Here is a 14786-nt window from a genome sequence, read left to right as displayed (position 1 = left end):
TTTAGTGTGTTTTAGAAGTGTGCTGTGCATGTTTAGGCACATCTATGTGCAAAATTTCAAAGTCCGCAGAAACGCGGCTTCTCCTACCTCCTCCTGTTAGCTGTAGCATTAGCTGCAGGTAACGCTCGGTTCTAGCCCCCCTCGATAAAAATGTGTCAGTGCGGCGTCATTGTCAGTGTGAGATCACTGATCTAAGTCCATTGGCTCGTTGTGGCAAGCCCTGCAGCTCATGTTGAAATTTCCGAGAAGCGTGCGGAGCAACTGACCAATAACGACAGAGCGGATCGGCAGACCAATCAGAGCAGACTTGGCCCACGTGGGGGCTCAGCAGAGCGTAGCTGACAGACTCAGAGCGTAGAGGGAGCAAGGAGGAGCAGTACATGAAAACAGACACTTTTTTCAAACTTTAGCTATTGTGAACATACAAAAGTATGTATATACGAACCCCAAAAAGGGCATAATATGGGCTCTTTAATTTTAAATTAACAAACTATATATAACACAGATAACTTGAATGCAAAAGGTCTGAATGGTCTTTAAGAATTGGATACTGAATCTTCCATTCATGTCTGAAGTCTTTTTTTTTAAAGCGAAAAAAAAAGGTTAAACTAAGAAGAGAAGCATAAAACAATCATGAGAACACACCATGTTTAATTCAGGCTTGATCCCTTTTCTCAGAAACTACATTTAATCAGTTCGAGATCCTGGCCTGAGAAAGTTGTCTATGCCCCCTGATCCAATTATTTATTTACTACGATCTAATCAGTTAACAAAAGGCCATCCTCACCTTCCCACAGAGCAGCTAATAAAATCTAATCAATCTTTTTCTCTGCCTTCATTAAGCATTAATGAATGTTTAAACTGCGCCGCGTCTCAAGACACCAGTGTGTGTTTTTTCTCATCGCTGTGATTGACCTGGGTGAGTGTGTGTGTCTGAGTGTGTGTTCGTATATGTGTGTTTGTGTTGAGAAAAAGAAAAACAGTAACAAATGAAACAAATACAGACGATATGTGTGAGTATCCATTGTTGATCAGAAACAACCAAAAATGTATGTTGTTCGGTCTGATTTTACTTTTCTGAAAAGAGTGTTTGTGTGTGTGTTCATGTGTGTGTGTGTTTGTGTGTGTGTGTGTGTATGTGTGCGTGTGTGTATGTATATGTATGTGTGTGTGCGTCAAGATCAGATCAATGCCGCCAGTCAATTAGCGGTGTAATGATTTAATCAATGTGCTCTCCGTTAGGACCATCATTATTTCTCAGACAGTTTATGACACCACAGTGTGTGTCTGTGTGTGTGTGTGTGTGTGTGTGTGTGTGTGTGTGTGTGTGTGTGTGTGTGTGTGTGTGTGTCCACAGTGTGTGATGGAGTGAGTGAACAGAAGCAGATCAATGACACGTTTCTGTAACTGACCAGTGAAAGGAAAAACATACTTCCTGGTAAATAGATCGTTGTGCTTCTATTCTGTTATATCCATTGTTAATCTGGTAGTCTGACTACTGAAGTTAATTTTTAACTGTGGCAAGCGCGGCACATCACATTTACTGATGGCAGTGGATGCAGGGAGAAATCAGTCGGAGTTGAATGTTGTCAGCAGTCAAGATTACAGAATAAAAATCAGGGTGGAGCGTCAGATATATATTAAGATGATATTAAGAGTCTCTCTCCCCCACAGGTATTGGTCATGACTCGGTCTTGATCCCTAAATGTCTTGGTGTTCTCTCGGTCTTGGAGCACTCCGGTCTCGGTATGTCTTGGTCTCGGTAAGTGACGTCTTGACTACGACACTAAGTTGATGTTTTTTAATATTTGTGTACACAGGAAAATCAATCATTTTTCCCAAATTTGCTCAACATGAGTTTTGTTTCAAATAATTAAAAAGCTGGTCTGATATAGACGTCTGTCCCACATAAAGGCAGAGGCATTTCAGAGATTGAAACAAAAAATTGCTTTTAATAGAAGTTTTTTCGGTAACTGCCTGCTTGTTGAATTTCTGAGAAATATGCTGGTTAAGAAGCGCTTCTGCTCCTCTGTTCCTCTCTGATCACACAGCTGTGCTCATGGTGACCTTGTGCACACTGGCTACTTTACATTTGCTTTAAGACAAACTTCAGGTAAACAATAACGTTAAAAAAGAAGGGGGCCGGGGGAGGAGTTGCTGTGGGTTCAGATATGAAAGATTGAGCCAAGAAATGTGCAGCGAATGGATGCTCTGATAAATTATTGCTGAAATAACAATGTGTGGCAGGATTTTTCTTTCAAGTTAAGAATGTCATCCAGTCACACCTTAGAGGTTAAGGAGGCAGCTTTAGCCAGGAGGTTGCCAGTTCTGATTACTCGAGTAGATTAAAAAAAAACCACACAAATGGTTGAATTAGCAAGTAAATGTTGCAGCCATGAACAAGGTTCCACAAAGAAATGGCTGCTGACGTGGGCAACCCTTTTAAAAAAGATTGCAATCAATTTATGACTCATATCCTGGCTCCTGATTTTAAAGGACATACTGCCTATTTAAACTGTGTACCCTTTCTGCAAGGATGAGAAAGTTTTGCAACTACTTGTGAAACTGGGGGGGGGTAGTAAACTGTTGGGATCCAAAGGGGTCTCAACAGCCTCCTGCAGGAAAAGGGGACCGATGACAAAGGGCCTGGGGACTCAGCGGGCCAATGAGAAGCCACATGTGGAGGCACGCAGGGATGGAGTTCTCATGGAGCGTTTGGTTTCTCGCTTGGTGGGACATTTGCGCATCGTGACCAAAATCCAGACAAAAAAGATAGTAAGCAAAGAAACCAACATTTCTATTTTTTCAGCTGAAAAACTTTTCAACAGACGGTTTGAAGACTTAGCCCTAGTCCGAATCTTAGCCCTGTGATTGACCAGTCCAGAGTGTCCAGCCCTTTTGCCCAATCAGAGCTGGGATTGGCTCCAGTCCCCTACGACCCTGGACTAGAATGATGGATGGATGGATGGATGGATGGATAGACGGTCCAACCATAACATATTTGCGAACAAATTGCTCTTTAAAAACACATTATTTTATCCGGTAATGTGTCCGTTCTCTACCTTTTATTCCAGTATATTTTTACTATTTTTATTTGACAACAATGAAATTAACCAAAGGAAAAAAAAACATCTCCATTTGGTTTCTTTGATTCTGAGGAGAAGCACCTGAGCAAACAGACGGTGATATCAGAGCCAATTAGTCCTAAGACAGGTGACAGCTGAGGACTGATAATTAAAAATAAAATCATATTCTAACTTATAATTGATTTGACTACTTTTTAAGGAGAGCATCATTATTATTGACTTGCAACACTGTAGTAATGAAAAGTCACAGCTGATAGGTCAACGTTGAACACCGCCAACAATCACTGGGTTATTCGTTTTTTAAGCTTGACTATGTCTGTTGTCTGCTGATGAATTTTCAGACCATCTAACTAAGCTACAGGAACAAGTAAACAAGTTCAGAAGGTTTTTATGAAAGAACTGCGATTATTAATAGTTTAAAGAGGAGAATCAAAGCAATTTATTAGTTTGGTTTTTGTTTTGAACTCGTGAAGTACTTGTCAGTGGGCGGTTTATTAGCTACAGGGGATACCGATCAGATCGAAATTCGACAATGAGGCAAAATCTGGCCAATTAGATTTGAGTATGTAAATCTTTAGTCGCGCGGCCCGGGTTCAGGTCCGACCTGTGGCTCCTTTCCCACATGACATTCCCCTGTCCCTCGCTCTTTGATTTCGGATACTATCCACTGTCCTTTCAAAATAAAGACAAAAAAGCCCCCCAAAAAAATAAAGAATAAAGTTCTTGTCCCCACTAAAAGGCTACATGTATACATCATTTCTAATGAAAAAAACTCAAACACCAGGAGTCACAGACACAGAAAGTGGTGAACAGTAATGCCTCATAATCAGTGCAGCTGGCACCAAACATTAGTTTAACAGAATCACACTGAAGAGACAACATCATCTAATGTGTCCTCACTGATAAATCACACCACAAAACTGTCAGAACAATTAAACAACAAACAACTTAAGAATTAAAACTGACACCAGTTAGTCTTGAAGTGGAGGAACAGATGACAAAATGCTAATTCTGGCAACTGTTTATTTTTCTCCTGATGGCTTTTATTCTTGGATCGTAATCCAACACACATCAACAACCTGCTAGCTTGACAAATGTTTGGTGCACATGTGCTCGTCTGCAGAGATTAAAACATTCTCCTTGTTCTTTCACATCAGTCACTGCATTAGTTTTGGACCATGGGATGAGGTTTTTTTTACGTGCATTGTTTCAGAATTTACAGTTTTTCTAACAAACGGTATCAGCTGTAGCCGTTTGTTGGCCTTGTTAAGATGTCTGTATGTAAGCCTTCACAGCAGTTCGCCTCTACATGCTCTAAACTAAAATCCATAGGTGATAGGGAAGGATAACTATACAGCAGACAGTCGAGACTTGATTGTGATTGTGAGTGGTGCATTAAGAGTTTTCTAAGTTATTTCAGGCGTGGTAGATGGAGGGAAAATGGCCACCCTGGACCAAGGCTGGATTGTTTGCTTGAACAATGATTACCATTGGACCACCTCCTGATGGCATTTGGAGAGAGCATTGTCCTTTGGAAGGATAATCATGCTAAAACACTAACACTGAAGAACATAATGGTGCATAATGGATGCACTTCTACTGTGCGTCTGATCTGGAGCTATTCCTGTGAAACTTATTGAAAACTATTTCTACTTTCAGGCTTTTACATTGCTTATCATCGGGCTCCCTGACATGAACAGTTGTACTCATAATTTATCTTTTATGTTTAAAATAAATCATATTGTTACATGAACTCTACAAATAATAAATGTCCATACACAAGACAACCGTTTCCTACATTCACAGGCAGGATTTCACTGCTCAGATAAGTCATGTTTTTTGGAACATGCCCTTCACTTCATCCATCAGGCATGTGCATGTACAACCTCATTTCATAAAATGTAAATTAAAATCGAAATGTGATGATTTTCAAAACATTGAAAAAAATAACATTTTTGACTGAAAAAAGCACAAAGGAAACATCAAATGCTGAAACGGAGTAATTTCATTCTTTTTGGATTGTTTTTTCTTAATTTTAATATGGAACATTTAAAAACATTTGGGATAGGGTCATGTTAACCCCTCTGTTTGCAACACTTTTTTTATGAACATGACTTAGTTAGCACTTTTGACCAGTTTCATTCTAAGCTGTTCAGCAGTTTGCTGTCTCCTTTGACTTGTTTCATACTTTATAATGCACCAAACATTTTCCATTAATGACAAGTCTGGACTGTAGGAAGCCAGTTTATTACTCAAATTTGATCTTGAAACATTATTTCTAAAGTGTTGCACTATTTTACAGCACAGACTGATCTCCACCCCATTTTTTCTTTAACAGGTTTAGCCTCTATAGGACGCTCTTTCTTACCAGACCTTGTTACTAACCTATTTCCGTTTAACAGTATTAATAGTGAGCTGCAGACTGTAAACATTAATGGACAAATGTTATCTATCTGTTAGTGCAGGGGGCTTCAGAGTCCCATTGATGGCGGTCACCATGTTGGAATGCTGTCTCAACCTAACTTTCAGTCGACCTAAGGACAGGCTGAGTTTGAGGCTGATTATTTAATAATTTCAGTGTTTCAAAAATACTCACACTGTTTTATTAACATTTTGCACAATGTCTGAACTTTTGTAAAACCGTGGTCAACTGAAATACTTTTCATACTTTTGTGACTTGTGTAAGTTTTTTTCCAGGCCAGTTGCATCTGCAACTGCATCAACACTGAGCCATTAAACTGGCTCCATACATGAAAGGTTTTTCATTTTCTCACAGGGGATACTCTCAGTCTGAAAGCAGCCTGAAACCTGTTCATAACATACAACCAGCAAACTTTATCCTCGTCCGAAGGCGAACATGTTTTAAGAGGAAAGGGTTTGAAACAATCTTCAGATAAATAGATTTTAACAACAGATGATTGTTTAAAATATAATCGAAAACTTTACTTTCATCCTGACAGTGACAGAGCAAGAGCATCATTGCCTGAGTGTAGGAAAAATATGTCTTTGAAGAAGAACTTGATGTCTTGTTGATCTCAATGACTCAGAATGCTTTCACTGTGAAAAACACAGAGAGCAGTGAAGTACACGTCGACCCGACGCCTGACAGATGAAGAGAAAAAAAATCCCTGGCAGGGCATCAGAAATCTCCCCCGTCAGACTGCAAATGTCAAGTGGACATCCAATCCGCCGTGCCATTTCTCATTTATTCCCATGTCATTAACTTAAATGCCAGATTGTAACGTATATATGTGTGTCTATTTGGGTGGATGTCATGGGTCCAAAGACTGACGGACACTCTGTTCCCATCACTCATCCTCTTCATGTCAGGCTGTTTTCTGCTCCTCTGTACTGACCTGAACTCCATCGAGAGGGATCAAAGCATGCTCTCCTTTGAGAATAAAGGGGATTACCTGAGGAGCCGCGTTGTTTTATACAGAACTCAAACCTCTGGCATGCACCATGTATCCTTGTTAACATCAGAACTACCCTGTCCTCATAAGTACATATACCATATATAGAGCTACTAACATCATTAATGGGAAAAGGGTTAAAGCGGTGTATCTGTGTAAAGATACAATGTCTGTTTTTTTTTGGTTTTTTTTAAATAGCGTGCACTTCAAAGTTAATCTCTGGTTTGATTGGAGGAAAGATAGGACAAGCAGCAGAAACTTAAGGTAAAAAGAAATACAGTGTGTTGGCTACTGGTTGAAACAATCTGGAGTTTGTAAAATGTTTTTACCTAGAAGTTTTTTAATTCATTAAAAAAAAGGGACTAGGTTCAAAACTATGGAAATACGCTTCAAGTTTAGGTCAAGTGCAAGACTTTGGTCAAGGTCTTAGGGATTTTGTGTGTAAAGGACAACCAGGATTAACAGTCCCACTTTCTCTCTCTCTGTGTCCTCATGCTGGCTTACTCAGATTGACTGTCCATCTATCCTCCCTCCGACCATTCCTTTCTGTCCCAATTTTTCATCGCCCTACTCTTTATTCCACGTTTTCTTTACCCTCTCCTCTCCTCGTCCAGCTTAGGTGGATTAAGCCACCAAGGCTTGGATGGTCTAATTCCTTTCTCCTTTCAATTCTCCTTCTCTTTTATTTTAATCTTCCCTGTTTCTTTCACTCTGGGTCCAGGCAGACTCATCCTTACACCTTGAGCTGGTGAAGAGGAATTACCAGTCCTACTTTTTCCCCATTCATCATCCCAGGACAACACAGGATTACACTGGTCATTCATATGGACAGAAAGACTTTTGCATATATCAAAGCCAAAACATACAATGTTCTTTAAAAATATGGCAAAGATTTAACCGTCTGCCTTCTGATGAACTAATCCCTCCTTTCTCTGGAAGAGTTTCTTCCTCTGTCCAGGTTCAGCCAGGTGATTCGAGGATAGCTGACAGGCATTTGCCTTCCAGCACGTAAAAACAGACAATATCCAGAGACTTCTGAGAAGTTCCAAAAACGTTGGTCCCAGTGTGAATAGAAATAGGGGGGGGGGGGGGGGGGTGTATGAAAAGAGTAATGATCAGTAGAGATGAAAACCTTTTTTTGGACCAGGCTGTAAACTTTTCTATTGCTGCTATGAAGTTAGACATTTTTACTTTTGTCTCTGTACTGACTGACTCACTTTTGGAAACAGCCTCCAGTGGACACTTGAGAAACTGCAGCTTTGATCCATGTTGGCTGAATCTACCTCTAACTCTGCAAACAGTGTACATTTGTAGCAAACAGTTTCTTTACACCACAAAGCAAATGTCTGAGTGTGAACAGTGTTCAGATCAAGTAGCAACACAAGTGCAAAATGTGCAGTTCCCCGAGTGTCCACTTGAGGCCGGATCCACAAGCCAAAGAAAGCCCATTAGATCCCACATAATTGTCCATTTTTACAGCAGAAATATACATGTTTACAGCGTGTTAAAAAAAAAAATCTTTTAGTTTCAATTATTGGTTCTCAATTTAGGGAAGTGGATTTTTATTTACTCAGTGTTTTTGAATATATGACTGCTAAGAGTGATGTATATATTTTCCTCATAAGGAGCGTGATTGAGTTGACTGTCTCAACTCTGTCTCACCTCAATCAATGTTGGGCGCGTTGAAGCTGTTTGTCAGGAATCTTAAGGCCTGCCTCAGCTGCACATCTTTGTTTGTTTGTAGAATGATTGAAAGTTAGGTGGAAATCAGTGCTGTATAGACATGGACGTAGACTCAGACACGTCAGCCATCGGTTACTGTAGAAAAGTTTTGAAGCCCAATGACAGGAGGCACCATGTTGAAAGTAGTCTCAAAATAACTTTCAGTCAACGTATAGAAACTGGAAAAAAGGCAGAGACATATCAGTCATATCAGTCATGCCCCTAATAATGCATAACTCTAAACCCCCATAAAACTAATATAAACTAGCCAACCTTTTGTCTTTAGTCATCTTAATACAAAGTAAAAGCTACAACTATGCACACAACTTTAGAAAGAAAGGTGAATGATAATAATGTCAAACGATCACACTATCAGGTTTACATAAACCTGTCAACAATAGTCAATGCAAGTGACCCTACAGTAAGTAAGACCCAAAGTTATATGTTTGACAGTACCTGGGTTAGGGTAAAAGAGGCATAGCACACTAGAAAGGCACTGAATCACTTTGTATGCTCTGGTTCATAGCAGTCACTAAATGGTTAATTCATCAAACTATCATGCAGCAAAGTTTTTTTTGCACAAATCAGCTTTTTCCCACTTGAATACACAAACTGTTCCATTCAACACCAGAAAGAGACAATGAGATATTTTGATAGATGTAAAGATGATAAATGACTCCATAAATCTGTGAACCATCAACCTTCAAATGGCCTTTATAGAACAGGTAAAAACTTAAAGATATAGAAATGTCGGAACGATATTCCTCAGTGTCCACTAACTGTCCTATTTCTACATGTCAAAGCAGTTAATTATCTCCTCACAGGAGTCAGGTCACACATCATCTCTCTGTGACACCAATTTAGGAATAATAACACAGCACACAAAACATCAGCCCTCTGTATGCATGTCATTTATGTGTGTGTGTGTGTGTGTGTGTGTGTGTGTGTGTGTGAAACCACAAAGACCAAAACAAGGCACAAGGGTGCGAGAAAGAGAGAAGGAAGGAAAGAGAGATCACAGGTATTGATTTTCTTACTTTTAGTGCAGGTGAGAAGGTAGGTGAGGATTTACCTGGTGGGGAGAAAGTGAGAAAGTTTTGTTAGAAAACAATGAACACACGTCGAGCTGTAGGGCTGGCTGTGAGGTACGGCGGTGACAGCTGAATTATGGATTTCTGTAACGTGGAGGGCAGAGAGACATGGGGGGGGGGTCTCTCAAAACCACATTGTCAAACTGACATCACACACGTACAACACACGCTTGCATCACAGATTCAATCTAAAGTCCTCATCGCAGTCCTAACGAGATATATTATATTTCCATTTTCTGGGTTAGGATTCAGATCCACTACCAGTTTCAGGAAAAAAAAACAAAAAAAAAACCTTTAGGTCCAGTTGGGATATTATTGGTCATATTTCTGCATGGCCTGGCCCATATTAATCGCTTCATAACATGGACAAAAAAACATGTATGGAGGCATAAATCACTACGTAGAGAGACTAATATTCCAACACATCACTCATACTTGAGTCTACTAAAAAAGAGTTTGTAACTTGAAAATGTCTACATTTCAGTATTTTGCAGGTTTTCTTTACAGGGTATGTTTGTTTAGAACGTGTCCTTACAGAATGAGCATCAGCGACAAAGTCAGCTTGATTCAATTGATTTGTATTTGAGTGACCTAAAAGCCTGCAAGCGATGAAATGCAAAGCAGCGGGATGCAACAGGCCTCGTCGTTTTTACCCCAATGCCCTGTTTCTATTGTCCTTTCTGTCGCTTGTTAGCATGTTTTCGTGGAGATAGTGGTGCATTAATAATATCCACATCTGTGATTGAAATGTTGTGCTTTGACTTGTATTCACACTGCGAAAAAACATAATTCATCTCTCCACCATCAGTTTATTGACGGACGAGCCTGAGCGTTGTAATTTGAGTCAACAGCTCGTCAATGCAGAGCACCACACTTCTGCTTGTCCACCTTCGATACAAAAGCACCACATGTCATACTGTTAGCAAGGGGAAACTGAAATTCACAGAGCAGAGAGTTCAATATTTAATGGATGCAGTGAGGACAGCGATCGTCTGATTTCTTGCAAGATGCGACGTAATCTCTAATGCTCGCTAGCTGTTAGGACACATGTAACAAGAGGAGGTGATGTCTGTGTTTAATTTGACTACCATGAATGTTGTTTCAGCCGAGCCAGAGATGTTTGCACGTGTAAGCATAATGCCAACCTGGAGCTTTTGAAAATGGAATCAGACTTCACCCACTGGTTTGCAAACCAGTGGGTGAAGTCATGATGGCTGAGTCCATTATGTATGAAGAGTATAGTTCTATAAACTACTGATAAAACCAACAGCCAGTGAAGTTGACTCCAGGCCATTGTTTCCACTATATCTGCTGAAATGTGAGGTGTATGTCAAGTTTTTAACCTTCAGCTGTCATGATAGATGTCAGCCTGGAGTTTTCACACGTGATCAAAACGGAATGATTTATTTGGAGGGCTCCCAGCTGAGTGAACTGACCTCAGAGTATGAGAGGTGCTGCCATGATGGGAGCTGACGGGATCGTCTCAATGCAAAGAAAAAAAAAAAGAAGAAGCTTCATCCATGATTCTTAGGGTAACAGGCTGCTGGAGCCCATCCCATAATCCACTATGTAGAAGGCACCAGACGTATACCAGACGGACTTGCACATTCACTCCTGCATTCACACCTGCAGGCATTTTGGAATTTCCAATTCAGCCGCATGTCTTTGGAGGAAACTCAAACAGACAGGACACAGCAGACCTCTGAGCCCTCTCTCATCTCCGTCCACTCTGCAAAAGAGAAGAGGAGTTTCTCGCAGTTTCTTGCTCCATGCCTGGCGGTCTAGTGGACAATTCTTGCTGAATTCCCTGTTTCTATCTCTGCTATTTAACAGAGATGCTGGAGGACCCGGGAAAAATGGAATGATAATAAAATGATGCCTGACAACATTCCTTTATTAATCTAAAGAACAATACAACCTACATGATTCATTATTAATACATTATTAACAAATGGATTCAATAATTAAATTGAAGATGTATAAAGAAGTATGGTATCGATCATTGGATCAAAGGTATCATTGGTTGCAACGTGGTTGCCGTTTTGAGAGGAAGCCAGAGATATCAGAGGAGCTGCGACACTTTGTCTGCTCTAAGGTTTTCAAAATTTGATTTGTGTGTAGGCCGTTTATTTTTTTAGATGTTAAAATAAAAAGTTAAATTTAATTCAAAATAAAGACACATTTAGCCATGAAAACGATCAAAACTGATGTTAAGTTACTGCAAAGTATATTTTTTAGTGTGGATCCTGGTTGGGGTTGGGGAGGGGTCTAAGGGGAACAAAAAGGTCGGGAACCATTGGTATGGATAATAATAATAATAATACATTAGACTCATTTAGCGCTTTTCTGAGTACTCAAAGACGCATCAGAGAAACTCATCCATACTACAGGAGGATATAAGAGGTTCACTTTCCACAGCCAGCTGGCAAAGAATATGGTACACAGGACTATGGGACTCTGGCCATTCATTTTAGATTGTTCTGTTTTCACCCATAATAGGGCGAGGACGCAGCTTTTGGGAAAGGACCTTGATACTCAAAGGATGGGTTGCTCTCATCAGCTCCTGTATTTAATAATGTTACTCTCTCTTGTAAAAGGGACCTGAGTTGTGAGTTGTGTTCCCTTTTGTGTAAAGAGTAACCTCCTTGAGATAATATTCTAATGAATATCATCATCTGTGCCAGTTTACACTACTCCACTCGGTGATGAAGCCTGAGCTGATTCAATAAGTGTTCATGGTTAATAAGAGAACCATGAAAGACACATTCACCTGAAGTTTGTCAGAAGAGAATCAAAATGACCAATTACAGACGGATATTTTTCTTCACAAAGACATCAAACGCACCACAGCTGTGTGACTGAATTATAATGATGTCTGCTGTCTTTTTTTTGTATCACACATTTGTTCTTAAGTGTTATAATCCATTTGTGGCTCACAATCACTCGTGCACAGCTGCTGTGAGTTTGTGATTTAGATTATTTCATCTTTAACTCGCCTGGTGTGCATTTACTCCCAAAAAAAAGATTGTCTAACAGAGTCCTGCTTTTTCTTCTATTGAGAAATCTGGAAGAAAGGTGTGAGCGTGTGAGTGTGTAAGCATGTGTGTTGTGTGTGTGTGTGTGTGTGTGTGTGTGTGTGTGTGTGTGTGTGTGTGTGTGTGTGTGTGTGTGTGTGTGTGTGTGTGTGTGTGTGTGTGTGTGTGTGTAGAGCAGCAGGATAGCAGTCAAAGTAGCCTTGGGATAAAGTGTGTGAGAGCAGATAAGCATAACACACTAACACACCGTCGGTTAGAAATTTTATTCTGTTACCTTTAAACACACACACACACACACACACACACACACATGTGCACACAAACACACAACAATACACAGAGAAAAGTATCCACACTTTCAACTCTCCATTCAATTACCTTCAAACACTCACTCATGCCCGAACAAACACAACGTAATCTGTAATACTCTGTCTGTGTGCGGTGTGTGTGTGTGTGTGTGTGTGTGTGTGTGTGTGTGTGTGTGTGTGTGTGTGTGTGTGTGTGTGTGTGTGTGTGTGTGTGTGTGTGTGTGTGTGCGCGTGCATGTAAGTAGTTTGTATCTGTGTGAGAGGCTCTTTGCCAATGATTTGGTTTACCCAGGTACACCAAATCACACAGAAATAATTTAATATTTTCATCAACATATTCATTGTTATTGGTTTGATTTCCCAAAGGAAACCCAAAGATAAAATTCAAGATTCTATAAAAGCCTTTTTGGAAAGTCAGCATTACGACACGCGTCTCTTGTCGATCTCCTTCTAAATAATCATCTTTTTTATATATGTTATTCAAAACGTCATGTTTATGATGTTTGGCTGCTTCTTGTTTAAAGTAAATTAGGTCAGTGCTGCCAAAGCTTGGTTTTGCACTTTTCCTGCCACCTCTCTGATTGGCCAGTCCATTGTGTGATGCAGTCAAGGTCTGTGATTGGATGGTTGTAAATCAGCTGTGATTGGCTGGTTGTAGATGCAGCTCAACCAGAGATTGGCTAAACATGATGGTGTAACCAGTCAGGGATGTAAGCTGGAGAAGTTTCAGAAGAAGACAAAGATGTCTGAGTTTAGACAAATCTTTTATCTAATGCTTGTCTCTGCTGAACTGAAACTGGTCCGACTGGTTTTTGAGCTTCATAACATTGACTTCCCATTATATTAATCAATTTCAAGATTTCTCTGATCATACCTATGATCAGCATGTGAGGGTCTGGCTCCGAGCTACACAACAGACCTGTTGGCCTTTGCCTTCATGTGGTGTTGTCGTCTTATTGCCTCTTGTCGTCTTTTTATTTTTTATATTTTTTTTATTAAAAGTTAAAACTTTAGCAACTTTAAAAATAACTGTAAAGAAAAAGCTTTGACAAAATAAAGACATAAGAACCTGAATAACGACGAAATAACCAGAACAACAGAAAAACACAAACGGCAATTCAACCAACACGATTTACCCAAACATCACAAAGCCAAGCAACAAACGAACCAGGAAACAAGAAGAACCAAGAAGACCAAAGATGTTAGATGGTAAAATGAATTGCAACGAAAAAAACGAGATTAAAGCAAAATAAAGATTTAAACCAATAAAAGAAACAGAAGCGACAATAAGAGAAAAGGCATTCAGAAAAGAGATGAAAGCAAAATAATAAATACAAGTGAATAAATTCAAAAGATTAGAACAATAAAAAGAGATAAAGCCGTCCACGAAGAGATAAAATCAGTAAAATAAACAAAAAGAAATAAAAGCAAAACAAGAAATAAAACCCATGAAAGTACAATATAAAACCATAAGTAAGAGCCATTTATATTGTATTATATATTATATTAGCTTTTTTGAACACACTTGACAAAGGCTCAGAGCGATTGAATCATTGTGATTTTTCTAATAAATTGGTGATACTTTTTCTCTTTTGAAAGTGACAGTTTGTCGTCCTACGCACCTTTATGAGTACTTCACGAGATAGTTGGACGTGCGAACTCCTTAAAAAAACATTTGCTTTTGAAAATCTTCCTATTATTCTTTTGTCTCTTTTTAATTTATTTTATTTTAACAAATTAGTCCAACAACATAAACTGATACCGAAAGGAAATATTTTGTTTAATTTGTATTCCTTTTACAATCTTTTTAATGCTTTTATCTCTTTTGATTGTATTTTCATTTTCATTAACAAATTTTACAGTTTTGTATTAGTATTGTTTATTTAATGTCTTTTATGTCTTCATTGTTTTGTTTTTTTAACTTTTTTTTATTGTTTCTATCTCTTTTAATTGCTCTTTTATCATTTAATTGTTTTACCTCCATTTTTATCTATCTTTATCAGAAACAAAAATACTTCATTCATCACAGGGGGAAATTTGGTTCTTAGAGTCGCTCTTCAATACAATATAGCCGAAAGAAATATGTAAATAAATTACAGAATGTAAAATGTAAAATAGAGATATAAAATAA

The 14786-nt window shown here is 39.1% G+C and overlaps 1 long non-coding RNA gene across 1 annotated transcript in view; it reads right to left on the bottom strand.

Moving 5' to 3' along the window:
• Positions 1–7606: 7606 nt before the first annotated feature.
• Positions 7607–14786, bottom strand: part of LOC136179213 (uncharacterized) — a 147493-nt gene continuing 140313 nt past the window's right edge. The window contains exon 3 of the long non-coding RNA XR_010666416.1: positions 7607–9293. This is a non-coding gene — a long non-coding RNA (uncharacterized lncRNA). The remainder of the gene's footprint in view (positions 9294–14786) is intronic.

This window comes from Labrus bergylta, chromosome 1, assembly GCF_963930695.1.
Source record: "Labrus bergylta chromosome 1, fLabBer1.1, whole genome shotgun sequence".
In the NCBI taxonomy this organism is placed as follows: domain Eukaryota; kingdom Metazoa; phylum Chordata; class Actinopteri; order Labriformes; family Labridae; genus Labrus; species Labrus bergylta.
This window is presented reverse-complemented; position numbering and strand designations above follow the sequence as displayed.